This window comes from Vigna unguiculata, chromosome 1, assembly GCF_037176805.1.
Source record: "Vigna unguiculata cultivar grain cowpea cultivar isolate G323 ecotype 2 chromosome 1, ASM3717680v1, whole genome shotgun sequence".
NCBI classification, from domain to species: domain Eukaryota; kingdom Viridiplantae; phylum Streptophyta; class Magnoliopsida; order Fabales; family Fabaceae; genus Vigna; species Vigna unguiculata.
Window position 1 is genome coordinate 14,475,408 of NC_140792.1, and position 18,052 is coordinate 14,493,459.

An 18,052-nucleotide genomic window follows, 5' to 3' on the forward strand; every position below is an offset into this window, starting at 1 on the left:
GTTGAGTTTGGCTAGGTACGGTACACCAGTCCCCCAGCCTTGTCCGATATGGGTTGTCGGTCAAGGGTGATATGTGTTCGATCAAGGATGATACATGTTGGTGAACTAGCAAAACCGGCTAGGTGTGATACACCAGTCCCCCAGCCTTTAAGTGTGGTGAACAGTGTTAAGGCTTGGAGGTGTCAGAAGGTAGGTGAAAAGGCGTCAGGTGGTCACATCGTTAAAACCTTGGCGCCGTCGTTTTTTATGTGTCATATCCTTCATAATGGTGTCGATTGGTCTGGGATTTCATTTTGGCGGGAAGAGTTTTAGTCGTTTGGGATCGTGGACTATAAATATGGGCTTGAATGCAGCTGAGGGTTTACTTGATTCATTTGCGAGTTTTGAAATCAGAGATCCTGTGCGCATCGTATTGTCCGACTAGTTCCCAAATTCCGCCGACATCTTTCCGTAAAAACTCAAACAGGTATGTCTAGTAGCGATAGCTCATCGTTATCTACGTCTAGTAGTAGTCAGAGTACTGAGTCGGATAGGAGTAGAGATGACCGGCTTCGTGGAGAGGGTGTGAGTGCTGGAGTTGGCACAAGCGGGATGCCAATGGAGGTGGTGAGGGAGGTCCGAGAAGATCCTCCTGAAGAGCTGGAGGAAAGTAACTGGCTGGCTAAGGGCGGTTATGCGTGGGTTGCATCCGATGTTCGTGACCAGTCATCACTCTTTAGGTGGTCTCGTCTGCTGAATTCTTGGTTAAACTGTACGCCCGTCATATCTAGAGGGGTCAGTGGAGATATTGTTTCACTGGAAAGAGTGAGCGCTGTCGACCGGGTATGCCACGGGCAAGAGGGGGCTACCGAGAAGTTCTTTTATATGTACATGTGCCATTTTTCTCAGCTTCATATACGACTACCTTTCGATGACTTTACTATGGGCGTGTTGCGGGCTTTGAATGTGGCGCCTACTCAACTACACCCCAATAGTTGGGCTTACTTACAAGCCTTCCGCATTTTGTGTGAGTCGTTGTACCTGGAGCCGTCACCCTACGCGTTCTTATATTTTTATGATACCAGACCCCGGAGGCCGGCTACTTGGCTGTCATTGATCAGTCGTCCTAGGATTAGCAGGTTGGATGCATTCTCCCAATCTTTCAAGCACTTCAAGGACGGATACTTCAAGGTTGTAGTGAAGGAGGGAGGCGAGCCGTATTTTCTGAATGCGGATGGGAGTACAAAATTCCCTTTTAGTTGGACCAATAACCCCTCGTGTTACAAGGATATGGGAGTGGAGGAGTTGTCGTCTGGAGACAAGGAGGTGGTTGGGATGTTGTTAAGATTTGTGGATAAGTTGCCCACTAAGGGCTTAGTTAGGGTTTATAATTCGGTGCATCCGATTATAGATATTGAAGGTATCTGTTTATTACTTAAGCTGTGTTAATGATGCTAAGTTGTTTTGATCCGAGTTGTGATATGTTATTGCAGGGCATATGGCGCAATCTGGCAAGAAGAACTTGGCGCTTTTTTAGGCACTGAGGAAGGAGATGGCCGCCAAGGCCAAGGAGGCTGGGAAAGCTGGTGTTCCCAATCTGTAGGAATCCGTGGTGGAAGTCCACGTTCACGGTGGCACGAAGAGGAGGGCTGAGCTTCCGCCTCGACCTGGGAAGGGTAAGGATGTGAAGAAAATAAGGGCAGCTATTCTCGGGTCAGGTGATGGGGCGGGGTCGGCCAGTGGCGAGAAGTTGCCGGAAGCCGGGCTAATTGAGTTGCCGGAAATATGCGTGAGGAAGGACATCTCAATCAACTTGCCAGATACTGTTGTGAACTCCATCGACAATATGGAGGTTGATCATATTGTGAGAACCATGGTTGAGTTTGGGAGTAAGGCATTGGTGTTGGGTAGACGTGTGGGGTCCCTTTACAGAAGGGAAGTGAAGGAGGCGGCAGAGCTGCAAGGTAAAGTGGACAAGTTGGCGGAGGAGAAGGCGGCATTGGAGAAGGAGAAGGAAGGGTGGGAGGCTGAGAGAAAGAGGTTGGTGTCGTGGAAAGTTCGTTGTTTAGATTCTGAGGAAAAATTGAATAAACGTATAGGGGAGCTGGAGGAAGACTATGAGGATCTGAAGGACAAGTATGACGGGGCTGTCGGTGAGTTGGATGATTTGAAGAACAGTGTTATTCAGGAGCATATAAATGGCTTTGAGAAGAGGTTGTGGCAGGCGGCCTTCTTCTATAAGGATGTGGATGCCCTGGATTCAAGGTTCGATGTAGATAAGGATGTGGTTGGTGGAAAGCTGGTAGGGGAGGATGAGGAGGGTGGGCAGGAGGTTGGGAATGAGGCGGCCGAGGCGGAGAAAGATGTGGATGCGCCCGTGGAGGATGACAAAGCAGCTTAGGATGTAGTTTTTACGATGTTTTATTTCGCAATGAATCCTAAGTCTGTAATAACTCGTACAATATTTTTTCTTGATTTTAATGTGATGCATATTGTGGATATAAAAGTTGTGGTTCTTTGATGATAACATATGTGATAGAAACGTGTTTGTTGGATAATGATGTTATGCCTGTGAGATGTTATGTTGTGTGCGTATTTTCCTAAAGGAGAATTGTTGGCGTCTGCATGTTAATCACGAGTAGAGGGTGTTCGACCCAGACCGCTTACTTGTGGTAAGGGTGGGGAACTTAAACGAATTAACAGAGTAAAGGGTGTTCGACCCAGGCCGCTTACTTGTGGTAAGAGTGGGGAACTTAAACGAATTAACAGAGTAAAGGGTGTTCGACCCAGGCCGCTGGCTTGTGGTAAGGGTGGGGAACTTAAACGAATTAACAGAGTAAAGGGTGTTCGACCCAGGCCGCTTACTTGTGGTAAGGGTGGGGAACTTAAACGAATTAACAGAGTAAAGGGTGTTCGACCCAGGCCGCTTACTTGTGGTAAGGGTGGGGAACTTAAACGAATTAACAGAGTAAAGGGTGTTCGACCCAGGCCGCTTACTTGTGGTAAGGGTGGGGAACTTAAACGAATTAACAGAGTAAAGGGTGTTCGACCCAGGCCGCTTACTTGTGGTAAGGGTGGGGAACTTAAACGAATTAACAGAGAGTAGAGTAGTATAGAGTTATGAAGTAGGGAACCACTCATTTTATTTATTCAAATGGGGGTGCCTCGTTAAAACCTCCTTGGCCAAAACCCTCCTTAGGGAAAAAAGACCAAGTGAGGAAAAAGAGTACACCCGTGGTTACAAGTATGGGTCCGCTTGCGTTGCATTTTCAACTGAAATAAAACTTGAGGTGGGATACATTCCATGTGTTGGGGATTTCTTCCCCGGATAGTTGTTCTAGGCGATAGGCCCCACCTCCTGTGTCTTCTCGTATGCGGTACGGGTCGTCCCAATTGGCGGAGAACTTGCCATCCTTCTTTCTAGCACTGCTGGCCATTCTCCATACTAGGTCTCCTATGACAAACGATCGCGGGTGCAGGTTTGTGTTATATTTCCTGGCGGCTCGTTGTTTAGCGGCGAGATTGCGTATTTGGGCTTTTTCTCTGAGTTCGGGAAGGAGGTTGAGATGCAAGGCCATGTTTTGGTGGTTATGAGCTGGGTCGTATAGTTCTCGGCGCAGGGATGGTTCGCCAATTTCTACTGGTATCATGGCGTCTGCGCCGTAAACCAGGCTAAAGGGGGATTCGTTAGTTGACGATTGCGGAGTGCATCTGTAGGCCCATAGTACTTCGATTAACTCTTCTGGCCATCGGCCTTTAGCGGTATCCAATCTTTTGCGCAGTTCCACGAGGATAACTTTGTTTGCCGCTTCCGCCTGCCCATTGGTCTGCGGGTGTTCTACAGAGCTTGTGATATGTTTGATGCCCAAACCGGTGTAGAACTTTGCTAGTTCTCTGTCAATGAATTGTCGGCCGTTATCTGTTATGATGGTATGCGGTATACCATATCTGCATATGATGTCCTTCCACACAAACTGTTGGACTTGCTGGGCCGTGATAGTGGTCAATGGTTTGGCTTCAATCCACTTGGTGAAGTAGTCAACGGCTACGATTAAGAACTTAACCTGTCCTTTGCCGGGTGTGAAGGGGCCTAGGATGTCCATTCCCCATTTAGCGAATGGCCAGGGGGACAGTATGTGGTGTAACTGTTCTTGTTTTTGATGTATAAGGTTGTCGTGTTTCTGACATGGTTTGCACTTTTTGACGTAGTCTTGACAGTCCGCCTCTATTGTAGGCCAGAAGTACCCGGCTCTGAGAATTCTTGTGGCCATGGTGCGCGCGCCTGAATGATAACCGCAGATTCCTTCGTGTAGTTCCTTAATGACGTACTGGGCTTGTTCGGGCGTGACACATTTAAGTAGGGGCTGGCCGTATCCGCGTTTGTAGAGGTCGTCGCCTACCATAGTGTACCTGGCGGCCTTGGCCAGCCAAGTTTTGTCCGCGTCGGCCGGGGGGTTGCCAGTTTTGAGGTAATGGATGTAAGGGGTGGTCCAGTTTGGGTTTTGGGTAGGGGTGAGATTGTCTGACGGGGTGTGGGTTAACGTTTGGCACATGTGTGTGACGGAGGGGGTGGATAGTGTTTGTTGTAGCAAGGACCGGTTGTGGCTTTTGAGTTTGGTGCTAGCTAATTTGGAAAGGATGTCGGCTCTGACATTGTCGGTTCTGGGTATGTGTTCGACGCGGACTAGTTCGAAGGCGGATTGGATGATTGCGCGGACCAAATGGTAATATTGTTGGAGAACGGGGTCTTTGATTTGGAACTCGTCGTTCAGATGACCTACTGTGAGTTTGGAGTCGGTTTTACATGTTAGCCTTTTGATGCCTACTTCACGAGTTAGAGAGAGGTCGGCCAGTATAGCTTCGTATTCGGCTTGATTATTCGATGTTTTGAAATCGAAATGAAGAGATTTCTCAATGAGGATGTCGTTGGGGCCTTCCAATACGATGCCGACACCTGCACCCCTTGGGTTCGAGGAGCTATCTACATGAAGCGTCCATTGGTCCTCGGTAGGTGTTTGTTGTAGGTCGTTGACGAAATCCAAGAGACATTGGGCTTTGATGGGGCCGTGTGGTTCATAGCGGATGTTAAATTCGGAGAGCTCCACGGCCCATGACGACATGCGCCCGGCTAAGTCTGGTTTTTGCAATATTTTCTGAATTGGATAATCGGTCTTGACGGTTATGGTGTGGTTTTGGAAATATGGACGCAAGCGGCGTGCGGCGTGGACCAAGGATAGGGCTAGTTTTTCTACCATTTGGTATCTGGTTTCAGGGTCTTGGAGCGTCCTGCTTACAAAGTAAACAAGGTGCTGGGTGCCTTCTGCTTCTTGGACAAGGGCGGCGCTGACGGTGTGATCGGTGGCCGTGATGTATACTAGCAGTGGTTGGCTGGTGTCAGGTTTGCGGAGGATGGGGGGTGAGGTTAGGGATGCTTTGAGCTTGAGGAAGATTTGTTCACAATCTTCAGTCCACGTGAACCGGGCGGATTTCTTTAGGAGCTGGATTATGGGTTGAGTTTGTTCTGCTAGTTTTGGTAGGAAACGAGATATAGCTGTGAGGCGGCCAATTAGTCGCTGTACTTCTTTGATGGTGGTGGGGCTACGCATCTCGATGATAGCCTTGCATTTTTCTGGGTTAACCTCTATGCCGCGTTGGGTTAACATGAAACCGAGGAATTTACCCCGGTCCACGCTGAATACGCACTTCTCAGGGTTCAGGCGGAGGTTGTACTGGCGCAATGCGGAGAAAACCGCCTCCAAATCTGTAGCATGTTGATGATGGCTTGGGGATTTGACGACCATGTCATCAACGTAGACTTCGACATAGTGTCCCGTGAGGTGGCTGAAGACTTTATCCATTAGCCGCTGGTAGGTTGCCCCAGCGTTCTTGAGGCCGAAGGGCATGACTCTATAGAAGTAGTTGGCATCATCTGTGATGAAGGCGGTCTTGTGCATGTCTGCTGTGGCCATGGGTATTTGGTTATAACCTGAGTATGCGTCCAGAAAGCTGAGTACTTTATTTCTTGCCGCACCGTCTACAAGGCGGTCGATGTTGGGTAGGGGGTAGGCGTCGCGAGGGCATGCCTTGTTTAGATCTGTGTAGTCCACGCACATCCGCCATTTACCATTGGCTTTCTTCACCAAGACAACGTTAGAGAGCCAGGTGGTGTAATGCGCTTCATCTATGAATCCTGCGCTCAGCAACTTCTCGGCCTCTATTTTGGCTGCCTGTCGGCGTTCCTCCCCAAGTTTGCGTTTTTTCTGAGATATGTAGCGGGCTTCTTTGTATACCGAGAGCTTGTGGGATGCGACGTTAGGGTCTACCCCCGAGAGGTCGGCGGCTGACCAAGCGAAGAGATCTGCGTTGTTTGTAAGGATGGGTGTAATTGTGGCACGCTCATCGAGACTTAAACCAGTGCCCAAGTTGATGGAATGGCCGTTGGGGAGTTCTAGGAGGGTTGTGTCCTCGACTGGTTCGAGGCGGGCATCTCGGCCTATTCTGGGATCAAGGTCTTCGCCGGATAAGGCTATGGGTGAATTAGGTGGTCGCGCGATGTGGTTTGTCTGTTGGATTGGGAGTTGGGGCCTTAAGCTTGCCATGTAGCATTCGCGTGCCAAACGTTGGTCACAGTGGATGGTTAGGATGTCACCGGATGGTGCTGGGAACTTCATGGCCAAATGCGGAGTGGAGACGACTGCTCCGAGGGTGTTGAGGGAAGGACGGCCCAAGAGTATGTTGTAGGATGTGGGTGCGTCGACTATTAGGAAACAGATTGGGGTTGTTTTTGTTTGGGTTCCTTCCCGAAAGACGGTGTGGAGGTCTATGTAGCCCCGGGTAGAGACTTGTTCGCCAGAAAAGCCGTATATGGGCTCGTCATATGGGATCATAGCGGTGTCAGGGAGTTGCAATTTTTGGTAAGTGGCCCAGTAGAGGATGTCAACTGAGCTGCCTTGATCTACTAGTACTTTTTTAACGGCATAGTTTTCTATTTCAACTGTGATGACCATGGGGTCATCTTGTTGGTGGTCGAGGCCGTGAAAGTCATCATCTGTGAATACGATGGGGGGCATACGTCGTCTGTGATGGGATTGGGTGATGTGGTTGATAGATTGTATGTGGCGGAGGTGTTTCTTTCTGGCAGATGAGGTGGAGCCTCCGCTTGCGAAGCCACCAGAGATGGTGTTAATAGTGCCTCGCAAGGGGGGGTCGGCAGGGGTGATGTTGGTATGGGCGGGTTGTGATTGTTGGTCATTGGGTTGGGTGGGTTGGTTATTGTGGTTGACGTCGCTTGGTACTCGCCTGTGGTCGTGGCGTGGGGGGTGGTGGGTTCGGGAGGAGGTGTGGTCCTCTCTGCGGATGAAGCGGCGAAAGTGGCCGGCGCATACCAGTTCTTCGATCTTATCCTGTAGCGCTTTGCACTCTTCTGTAGTATGACCGTGATTGCGGTGGTATCGACAATACTTGGTCATGTCAGCGTTAGGAGGGGTGGTTGTTTTGCGTGGTGGGGGGAGGAGGTCAGCCTGGAGGGCTTCGTCAAGGATGCGGGAGCGGGCTACTGTGAGTGGGGCGTATCTGGTGAAACGTGGTTGGCGGGGTTCACGTGGACGGGTATTAGGGCGCGGGTGAGGCTGCGGGGTGGGATTGGGTATGGGGTTGGGATTGAGGGTGGAGGTGTTGGCGGCATAATCGTTGCAGAATTTGGTGTGAAGAGTTTGCATTTCTTCCATGCGAACGTAGTCAGCGACACGTAGCTTGAGTTCGTGCATGGAGGTGGGTGGGTGAAGGTAGACGTTGTTAGCGAAGGGTCCGGGTTGCAGGGTGAGGGTCATACATTGGAGTATCATTTCCTGGTTGAGGTGTGGTATACGAAGAGCCGCTTTACTGAAGCGATCGATGAATGTTCTGAGTGGTTCATTGGGTTCCTGTTTGATGCCCAGTAAGGACATGGTGGTGGTTTGGTGTGGGCGGCTGCCAGCGAAATGTGTGGAGAACATGTGGGAGAGGGTGTCGAAGTTATCAATGGAGTAGGGTGGGAGGGTGGTGAACCATTCTAGGGCGGGGCCTTTGAGTGTTGTGGGGAAAGCTTTGCAGAAGAATGCGTCTTGGGATGTATACAAAGCAACGTGTGTGATGTAAACTTTCAGGTGTTCGTCGGGGTCGGTTTCGCCAGTGTAGCGATCGAGGTTGAAAGGTTCCCACTGGGATGGGAGAGGGGTGTTAGCGATAAAGTCTGTGAACGGGTGGCGGCGTCTAGGCTGGTGGGGGGGAGTATGTGGGGTGGGGGTGGGTGGTTGATCATGGTGGGGAAGGTGGAGGTGATGTTATGAGGAGGGATGTGGGTTGTGGGAAGATATGGGGGGTTGTAGGGTGGGACGTATGCGGTGTGGAGAGTATTGGGTATGTTGTGGGGAATGTGGGTGGTTGAGGGTGCTGTAGGTCCTGGGTGACCGGGTGGGAAGTGTTGGGGGTGTGTGGTAGTGAGGGGGGTTTGTTGGGTGGAGGTGAAGGTGTGGGGGGTGGGGTTGTATTCACTTTCTTCCTCTGTAGGTTGGAAAGCCGAAGACTTCACAGCCTCAGAGGTCTCTTTGGCTTTTCCCTTCTGGTTAGCATCTGCCTCGATCCTCCTCCTGAGGCGGGAGTTCTCTTGTTTGAGCGCTTCCATCTCTTCAGCGTTGCGCTTCTTCAGGTCTGCGAGTTCCTGTTGCATCTTCATCTGGCCGTCTAAGATGGCGGCCAAGTCAGGGGTGACGCCAGAGGGTCCAGAGGGACCAGCGTCAACTTGCTTGCTAGCTCCAGCTTTGCTGCGGGTAGAAACCATCTTCAGAGAAAAGCGGGTACTAAGGGTGTTTGTCTCGTGCCCCACGGTGGGCGCCAATTGTTCCTGCAGAAGGACAAATAAGATATGTTAGGCACGAGTGTCACCTTACCATGTAGTCCGCTATCTCTTTAGTTGGCCTCTTCCCATTCGATACATGTCGGCTTGAACCCAGGAGGGGTTACCTGCAGAAGAACCTCCGAAGCTCAAGTAAGTCAAAGCTCTCAAAGAGTCAAATAAGCAATTAATGAATGCGTACCTTTAAATGATGGGGTCCACGTGTATTTATAGAACATTAATGACGTTTGACCATTGCATGGGCTGGGTTTTGACCTGGGCCCTAGCTTGGGCCATGAGTGGGCCTGGGCCCCAAAACAGGCCCTGGGGACCTATTGAAGGAGGGGCATCGATGTTAATTAACTTTCTAGGCAAGTAGCCGGTATTGACCGGCTACCTGCCTAGATATCTTATACCGGTGAAGGTCGGGCACTAGATGCTAGACGGTTTTGATGTGTATATTGTTTACTTGGTTGAGTTTGGCTAGGTACGGTACAACAAACTTCACATTGTAATCCACTTGATGTCATCCTCTCTCTCTCCATCCGATCAACCTTGAGGGAGAAAGGGGAAGGAAGAAGGAAATTCTTATATTTTTAAATAATCTAAAGTTATGTCTTGGTTTGAGGGTGATATTAAGATTACAATTATGTTCGCAATTTATTTTTCAGCTTAATTAGTAAAATGATGTAGAAATATGACTTTTCAAATTATTTTTACAAAAATAATTCACAACGAAAATTTTAAAATTGTAATAAAATAAGGTTTGAAAAGTAGTTTTTAATTATAAATTTTTTTTATTAAATTATCTTTTAAATATTTTTTTTATTAAAATATATTACTTTTATTTATACATTTTCATATTTTTTTACGATAAATCAAACTTATATAATGATAATTTTTAATTATTTTTAAAATAAAGTACAATTTGGTAATCTTGTTTTTTTATGATTTAAATATAATTTTTAATCTATCACATCCATCAAATCACTCACAATCTTTAACAAACTTTACTCTTAATCTACCAACTTTCACCTTTAATCCACTTAAAGTGAACAACACAAACTTCACATTGTAATCCACTTGATGTCATCCTCTCCCTCTCCATCCGATCAACCTTGAGAAAGAGAAGGAAAGGAAGAGGGAAATTCTTCTATTTTTAAATCATCTCTTTTATGTCTTGGTTTGAGGTTGATATCAAGATTTCAATTATGTCCGCAATTTATTTTTCAGCTTAGTTATGAAAATGATGTAAAAATATGACTTTTCAAATTATTTTTCCAAAAATAATTAATAACGAAAAATTTGAAAATTGTAATAAAATAAGGTTTAAAAAATAATTTTTAATTATAAATTTTTCTATTAAATTATCTTTTAAATATTTTTTTATTAAAATATATTACTTTTATTTATACATTTTCATATTTTTTTTACGATAAATCAAACTTATATAATGGTAATTTTTAATTATTTTTAAAATAAAGTACAATTTGGTAATATTGTTTTTCTTTTATTTCAATATAATTTTTAATCTATCACATCCATCAAATCACTCACAAACATTAACAAACTTTATTCTTAATCAGCCCACTTTCACCTTTAATCCACTTAAAGTAAACAACACAAACTTCACATTGTAATCCACTTGATGTCATCCTCTCTCTCCATCCGATCAACCTTCAGGGAGAAAGGGGAAGGAAGAGGGAAATTCTTATATTTTTAAATAATCTAAAGTTATGTCTTGGTTTGAGGGTGATATTAAGATTACAATTATGTTTGCAATTTATTTTTCAGCTTAATTAGTAAAATGATGTAGAAATATGACTTTTCAAATTATTTTTACGAAAAGAATTCACAACGAAAATTTTAAAATTGTAATAAAATAAGGTTTGAAAAGTAGTTTTTAATTATAAATTTTTTTTATTAAATTATCTTTTAAATATTTTTTTATTAAAATATATTACTTTTATTTATACATTTTCATATTTTTTTACGATAAATCAAACTTATATAATGATAATTTTAATTATTTTTAAAATAAAGTACAATTTGGTAATCTTGTTTTTCTATGATTGAAATATAATTTTTAATCTATCACATTCATCAAATCATTCACAAACTTTAACAAACTTTATTCTTAATCAGCCCACTTTCACCTTTAATCCACTTAAAGTAAACAACACAAACTTCACATTGTAATCCACTTGATGTCATCCTCTCCCTCTCCGTCCGATCAACCTTGAGCGAGAAAGGGGAAGGAAGAGGGAAATTCTTATATTTTTTAATAATCTAAAGTTATCTCTTGGTTTGAGGGTGATATTAAGATTACAATTATCTTCGCAATTTATTTTTCAGCTTAATTAGTAAAATTATGTAGAAATATGACTTTTCAAATTATTTTTACAAAAATAATTCACAACGAAAATTTTAAAATTGTAATAAAATAAGGTTTGAAAAGTAGTTTTTAATTATAAATTTTTTTATTAAATTATCTTTTAAATATTTTTTTATTAAAATATATTACTTTTATTTATACATTTTCATATTTTTTTACGATAAATCAAACTTATATAATGATAATTTTTAATTATTTTTAAAATAAAGTACAATTTGGTAATATTGTTTTTCTTTTATTTCAATATAATTTTTAATCTATCACATCCATCAAATCACTCACAAACATTAACAAACTTTTTTCTTAATCAGCCCACTTTCACCTTTAATCCACTTAAAGTAAACAACACAAACTTCACATTGTAATCCACTTAATGTCATCCTCTCTCTCTCCATCCGATCAACCTTGAGGGAGAAAGGGGAAGGAAGAGGGAAATTCTTATATTTTTAAATAATCTAAAGTTATGTCTTGGTTTGAGGGTGATATTAAGATTATAATTATGTTCGCAATTTATTTTTCAGCTTAATTAGTAAAATGATGTAGAAATATGACTTTTCAAATTATTTTTACAAAAATAATTCACAACGAAAATTTTAAAATTGTAATAAAATAAGGTTTGAAAAGTAGTTTTTAATTATAAATTTTTTTTATTAAATTATCTTTTAAATATTTTTTTATTAAAATATATTACTTTTATTTATACATTTTCATATTTTTTTACGATAAATCAAACTTATATAATGATAATTTTTAATTATTTTTAAAATAAAGTACAATTTGGTAATATTGTTTTTCTTTTATTTCAATATAATTTTTAATCTATCACATCCATCAAATCACTCACAAACATTAACAAACTTTATTCTTAATCAGTCCACTTTCACCTTTAATCCACTTAAAGTAAACAACACAAACTTCACATTGTAATCCACTTGATGTCATCCTCTCCCTCTCCGTCCGATCAACCTTGAGGGAGAAAGGGGAAGGAAAAGGGAAATTCTTATATTTTTAAATAATCTTTGTTATGTCTTGGTTTGAGGGTGATATCAAGATTAGAATTATGTTGGCAATTTATTTTTCAGCTTAATTAGTAAAATGATGTAGAAATATGACTTTTAGAATTATTTTTACAAAAATAATTCACAACGAAAATTTTAAAATTGTAATAAAATAAGGTTTGAAAAGTAATTTTTAATCATAAATTTTTTTATTAAATTATCTTTTAAATATTTTTTTATTAAAATATATTACTTTTATTTATACATTTTCATATCTTATTACGATAAATCAAACTTATATAATGATAATTTTTAATTATTTTTAAAATAAAGTACAATTTGGTAATATTGTTTTTCTTTGATTTCAATATAATTTTTAATCTATCACATCCACCAAATCACTCACAAACATTAACTAACTTTACTCTAAATCAACTCACTTTAACCTTTAATCCACTTAAAGTGAACAACACAAACTTCAAACTATACTCCACTTGAATTCATCTTCTCCCTCTCCTTCCAATCAACTTTGACGGAGAGAGAACGGAAGGAAGAGGAAAATTCTTATATTTTTAAATCATCTCTGTTATGTCTTGGTTTGAGGGTGATTTGAAAATTACAATTATGTCCACAATTTATTTTTCAGCTTAATTATGAAAATGATGTAAAAATATGACTTTTCAAATTATTTTTACAAAAATAAGTAATAACGAAAATTTGAAAATTGTTATAAAATAAGGTTTAAAAGGTAATTTTTAATTATAATTTTTTTATTACATTATCTTTTAAATATTTTTTTATTAAAGTATGTTACTTTCATTTATATATTTTAATATTTTTTGTACGATAAATCAAACTTATATAATGATAATTTTTAATTATTTTTAAAATAAAGTATAATTGGGTAATCTTGTTTTTCTTTAATTTCAATATAATTTTTAATGTTGTTTTAATTTTATATAATTAAATCTTAAACACAGACATGAATATCAACAGTTACGTCTTCTTAAGGGCAATGTTGGAGTCATGCTCAGTTAATTAATTAAAGGAAACTAATTATTCTTTACATGGTTGCTGGTATAGTCCTATGCCAATCAATGTTGAGACCAAACGTTATACTCACGCGTGACCTCTCTATTTCACTTTTAAACTGTCTTACTTTGCTCTCTCACTTTGCTGTCTCACTTTAAACGCGTGAACGCCCTATTGGGTTACTCTCTCACTTTGCTGTTCACTCTCTCACTTTGCTATTGTTCAGAATCGTAATTACCTTCGAAGATGATAGCCAACATCATTCGAGCTTCATGTTTTTTTCGTATATTCACATTTTGAAGGTAGAGTTTCTTCTTTTCGTTCCTCTTTCTCTATTTTTAGAACCCTAAACCAATTGATTTTACTATTAATGTTCTATGTCCATTTTCATTAGCATAAGGTTTCTTGATTTAATGGAAATTTTTGTCATGGTGGAAGGAAAAGTTGCAGAGGTTCGATCTGGAATTGAAATCGGTTAAGCTCAAGAAGCAATTACCTCGTTGGGATATTGTTGAGGTATTTATCTATGTTCTTAGTTTACTATTTTGAGTCTTGTATTAGAGATTTCTGAAGTTACTATTGTTGAGATTCCAAACTCACTCAACGGAAATCTAAGATGCTTTGGACAACGCACACAATATTTAACTTTGTAGTGTTTCAGTACATGCCAACATTGCTTAATTCTCATTTTCTATTATCAATCATCATATTTTCTTTCTACTAAAGAGCACATTAAAATTAATCTCAATCTGTGTTCACTAAAACCTCTTCCTACTTTCAGAGGCATTGATGATTTTTTTACTGGTATTTAATTAACTGTGATATCATTTAGTTCCTATGATTTTGTCTCTGTCCTGGATTCATAGTCCTTATGGTCTTTTTCACGGACCTTAGTCCTTGTTTTGAGGAACTTTTGTGAAAGGAAAATGAGTTTTGTAATTTTTAACTTTTCTATGGAGAGAACTAAGCATGAGATTTTAGATAGCAGTTTTTACTTCTCCAACCACAGCCATTCTTTTTCGATCATAATCTTAGTTCTTACATTAAATTTCAAATGATTTACACATGTAAACAGAAAACTGTATAAGCATCTTTTAGTTTTCAAATTTTTCATATAAGGAAATTATTCGTGAAAAATGGCATCATCATGAAACAGATAAAAAGTATTTTTTTGAGACATGAAAATGTGTAACATCAGTGATTTAGGTCTTGATTGGACTCATCCTGATAAATATTTGTGAGAAGGTAGTCATGTATTTCCTCAAAACTTATTGGACTTTTCCAATTCGTATGGCTTGCAGAAACCTTCTTTGAGATGCATTATGTGATATTTGGTTCTTTTAGCAGACATTTTATTGAGCATTTGAATTTTTAACATGCTTTTTCCACATGGTTCAGTTGCTTTCCACATGCTTTTTCCTACAAGCACTTCCAAAAAACCAACCAACCACACAGAAATTGAATATTAACACAAAAACCACAGCGAAATATTAATTTAGTTTGGCAGAGAGAGGGAAAGGATATCACATCATTGGCCTTATTAGCATGCCATTGTTTTTACTCTTGGTGTGATGTGTATTATATATATCCATGTTAGTTATAATTATCCCTAAAAATGTCCACTTCTTATCTTTCAAATATTTGGAAGCCGAGACTCTTCTGCTCCCTGTAGTAACTTAAAAACAGTGTTAGCCACCTTATTGTGACACCAACCGTTCCTCCAGAATACACGGGGACGTCACAGTCTCTTCTTTTCAACCTTTCTTTCTAAGGAAATTTTATGAAATATCGCTTTTATTTGACTTCATGTTCTTTGCAGTCTGCCAAGAGCAACATACACATAGAACCAATGCATTTCTGTCTACGATCAAGGGGGAATTCCACCAATATACCCTTTTCACCATGTTTGCTTTCCCATTATGGACTAATATATATATATATATATATATATATATATATATATATATATATATTCATGCATAACATTCAACATTCGCACAAAAGACAGATTAATCAAGAAAAGTAAGTTTTCCATAGCAACTTAAATCAAGCACAAGCTTATTATAATTGTACATGTACACTTATGTTAAATATACTCAGGACCACTTTTCTTATGCAGAAGTCTAACTCTTGTTTAAAAGTTAGAACAATAAACATTTAAAACTCAAAATTTACTTCAGGAAAATTATATTCACATACAAATGAATAAAAGTTTATAATCATTCATTACTACTGTAAAAGTTAATAAACTAATCGCAGCTGTTGATTAAATAACATTACATAATTCAATTCTAAAAGGTTACATTGGCAATGGTAAGTAAAGTTAATTACATGGATAAGTTTATATTGTGTTTCTTGCAGAGGTTGGTTTGGTCTCTGACCAGAATATTTAAGCATTGGAGTTTTGTTATTTGAACATAAAAAAAAAGAGTCAAACAACTTATTGCTAATAAAGGAAGTGGTGTTACTGAGTCAGTTTGCAAGTATGTGAATAAAATGAGTGTTTACTTGGAATAGAAATTATGGCTAATTAATGCAGCATTTTGGTTTTGGCAAGGCCTGATATATGGCTGAATCTTATGTTTGAATTAAAGTGTAAAGATGTATATGCATGCAGCAGAGAGAGGTCACATGGGGATGATGATGTGTGTGTTTCTGTTTTTATTTGGTGTATTTATTGTGGGAATTGAGATTGATACATGTTCCCCACTTTAGCAAGTTTTTTTACTTTATTTAGGGTGCTTCGATGTATGCAAAGTGTAGTGATAGTATTTTGTAAAGCTAATTGCTATATACTGCTGAAGTTTAAGAGTGTCTATAAAGATTGGAATTGTAATTGTAGGTACCTAGCACGTGTGTGACTATGCATTAGGATTGTTTGTAGGTTCTACCACTGAAAACAACTACACAGACATTTCGTCCTATAATTAATCTATTCATTGGTTGTGAAAGACGATTTGACAAATGACACTTCACAACCTCATTATCTCATTTACTCTTCCATCTACAAATTCAAACCTTTCAAATATAAAATTCCCCTTTACACTTGAGCCCAATGCTGTTCATTTTGTCCAGGATATTGAAGCAACAATTCATTGCGCAGAATGGCTTTCTATGGTTGGTGGATCTAGCACAGGAGAACAACGAGTGAGGTAAGTTTATGTGTACATTATGAGTTCAAGTGTTTACTTATAAAGTTCTTCTGTAATGTGATTTTGAAGAAATACATGTATACATTGAAAATAAAAATAATATAATAAATAAAACATGACATTAACATGTCTAATGTTCAGGTAAATTACTTTAAAACATATTTTCAAAGAAGATTTTATACTCGTGAGAGCAGGGATTGGAAGGGAATGGGACATGTTTTTGAAGTAGAAAGTTATTCTTTTCATATATTTAACTAGTCGTGATTATACCTATACTAACAACTATATATCTCTCTATTATTTTAAATATGAACTAAATAATCTTTTATAAAAATAAAATAAAAATATTATATTATTAAATAATCGATGTGAAAGATATATCAATTTTTTCTGATGTAAATTTTTAGTAAAAAATTATAATTATATAAATATAAAATAAAAATATCAAATAACAATTATTTAAATATATTTTCATAATTTAAAATAAACAATGTAAAAAATTAAGTATTAAAATGATATAAAAATAATATATATATATATATATATATAAAATGATATAAAAATAATATATATATATATATATATATATATATATATATATATATATTCTTATCCTCATAATCAATATAACTTGCTGAAACGATTTGATTTAAGATCCCTACCTCTTCTAGGCTCGATACAGCTAAGAATTTATCACGGTATGATTATCTTTTTACAAACAAATGGTATGGAAAAGATGAATTTATATGAAGCATTTAAAAATGAAAAGAAAGCTAATTAAATGCATTTGTCTATAAAAATCACTGCTTCACATATATGTCTACTTGGATGAATCACCTGGAACCGATGTTTCAATAGCATGGGATGTAACTCTAAATCCGGTGACTAAATTTTAAAACAAATATTCATATGCTTAAATTTAAAAAGAAAACATGTTGAGGATTTATGATTTATGCAGACACAGAAGATTAAAATTCTTAAGCTATTCTAAAATTAAGTTCAACATATCCTTGATCACACACTTATAAAATCGTAACAAATTTTGGAGATACCTATTTTCTACAAGTTCTATGAAGTATTATGTTTGGACACTTATGTTTTCTATTTTAGTGTTTACAACTTCTAATCTCATTGAATCCCTCATTTATATCCAATTATTTACAACTAGTTTTTTCTCCTTGAACTCAGCTAGACAAGTTTACTAATGGATAAGTCATGGATTGATATGCCACGAAATACAACTGAATATCTAGATGGGTTAAATAAGTTTCTAGACTTTGCATTTGAATGCCGATCTATCAATGGTACAATAAGGTGTCCTTGTCCTAGATGTCACTATAATAAATGGGAAACCAGAGACGTTGTTTTTGACCACTTAATTTGCAAGCAGTTTCCAAAAAATTACAAAGTTTGGATTTGGCATGGAGAAACATATAAAAAAATGCAATCAAGAGACACAAATGTAGTAAATGTGCCATCACAAAATGAAAATCCAGTGATAGATATGATAAATGATGTATTTGGGATGAATAAAAAAGATGATGTGGATTATGATGCATAGGAAGGACCTTCCGAATTTGATTTAAAAATAGAAGAATTTCCTTATTCCTTTCCTTCTCTTTCT

The 18,052-nt window shown here is 38.9% G+C and overlaps 1 long non-coding RNA gene across 4 annotated transcripts in view; it reads left to right on the forward strand.

The window, feature by feature from the left end:
- Window positions 1–13,345: 13,345 nt before the first annotated feature.
- LOC146888734 (uncharacterized) overlaps window positions 13,346–18,052 on the forward strand; it is a 31,688-nt gene continuing 26,981 nt past the window's right edge. For 2 of the 4 annotated variants that reach the window (XR_014993273.1, XR_014993274.1), the window contains exons 1-3: window positions 13,348–13,578; window positions 13,715–13,792; window positions 16,352–16,428. This is a non-coding gene — a long non-coding RNA (uncharacterized LOC146888734). Of the gene's footprint in view, window positions 13,579–13,714; window positions 13,793–16,351; window positions 16,429–17,616; window positions 18,051–18,052 lie in introns of those variants that run through there. The other 2 variants (XR_014993275.1, XR_014993272.1) reach the window with 2 other exon arrangements.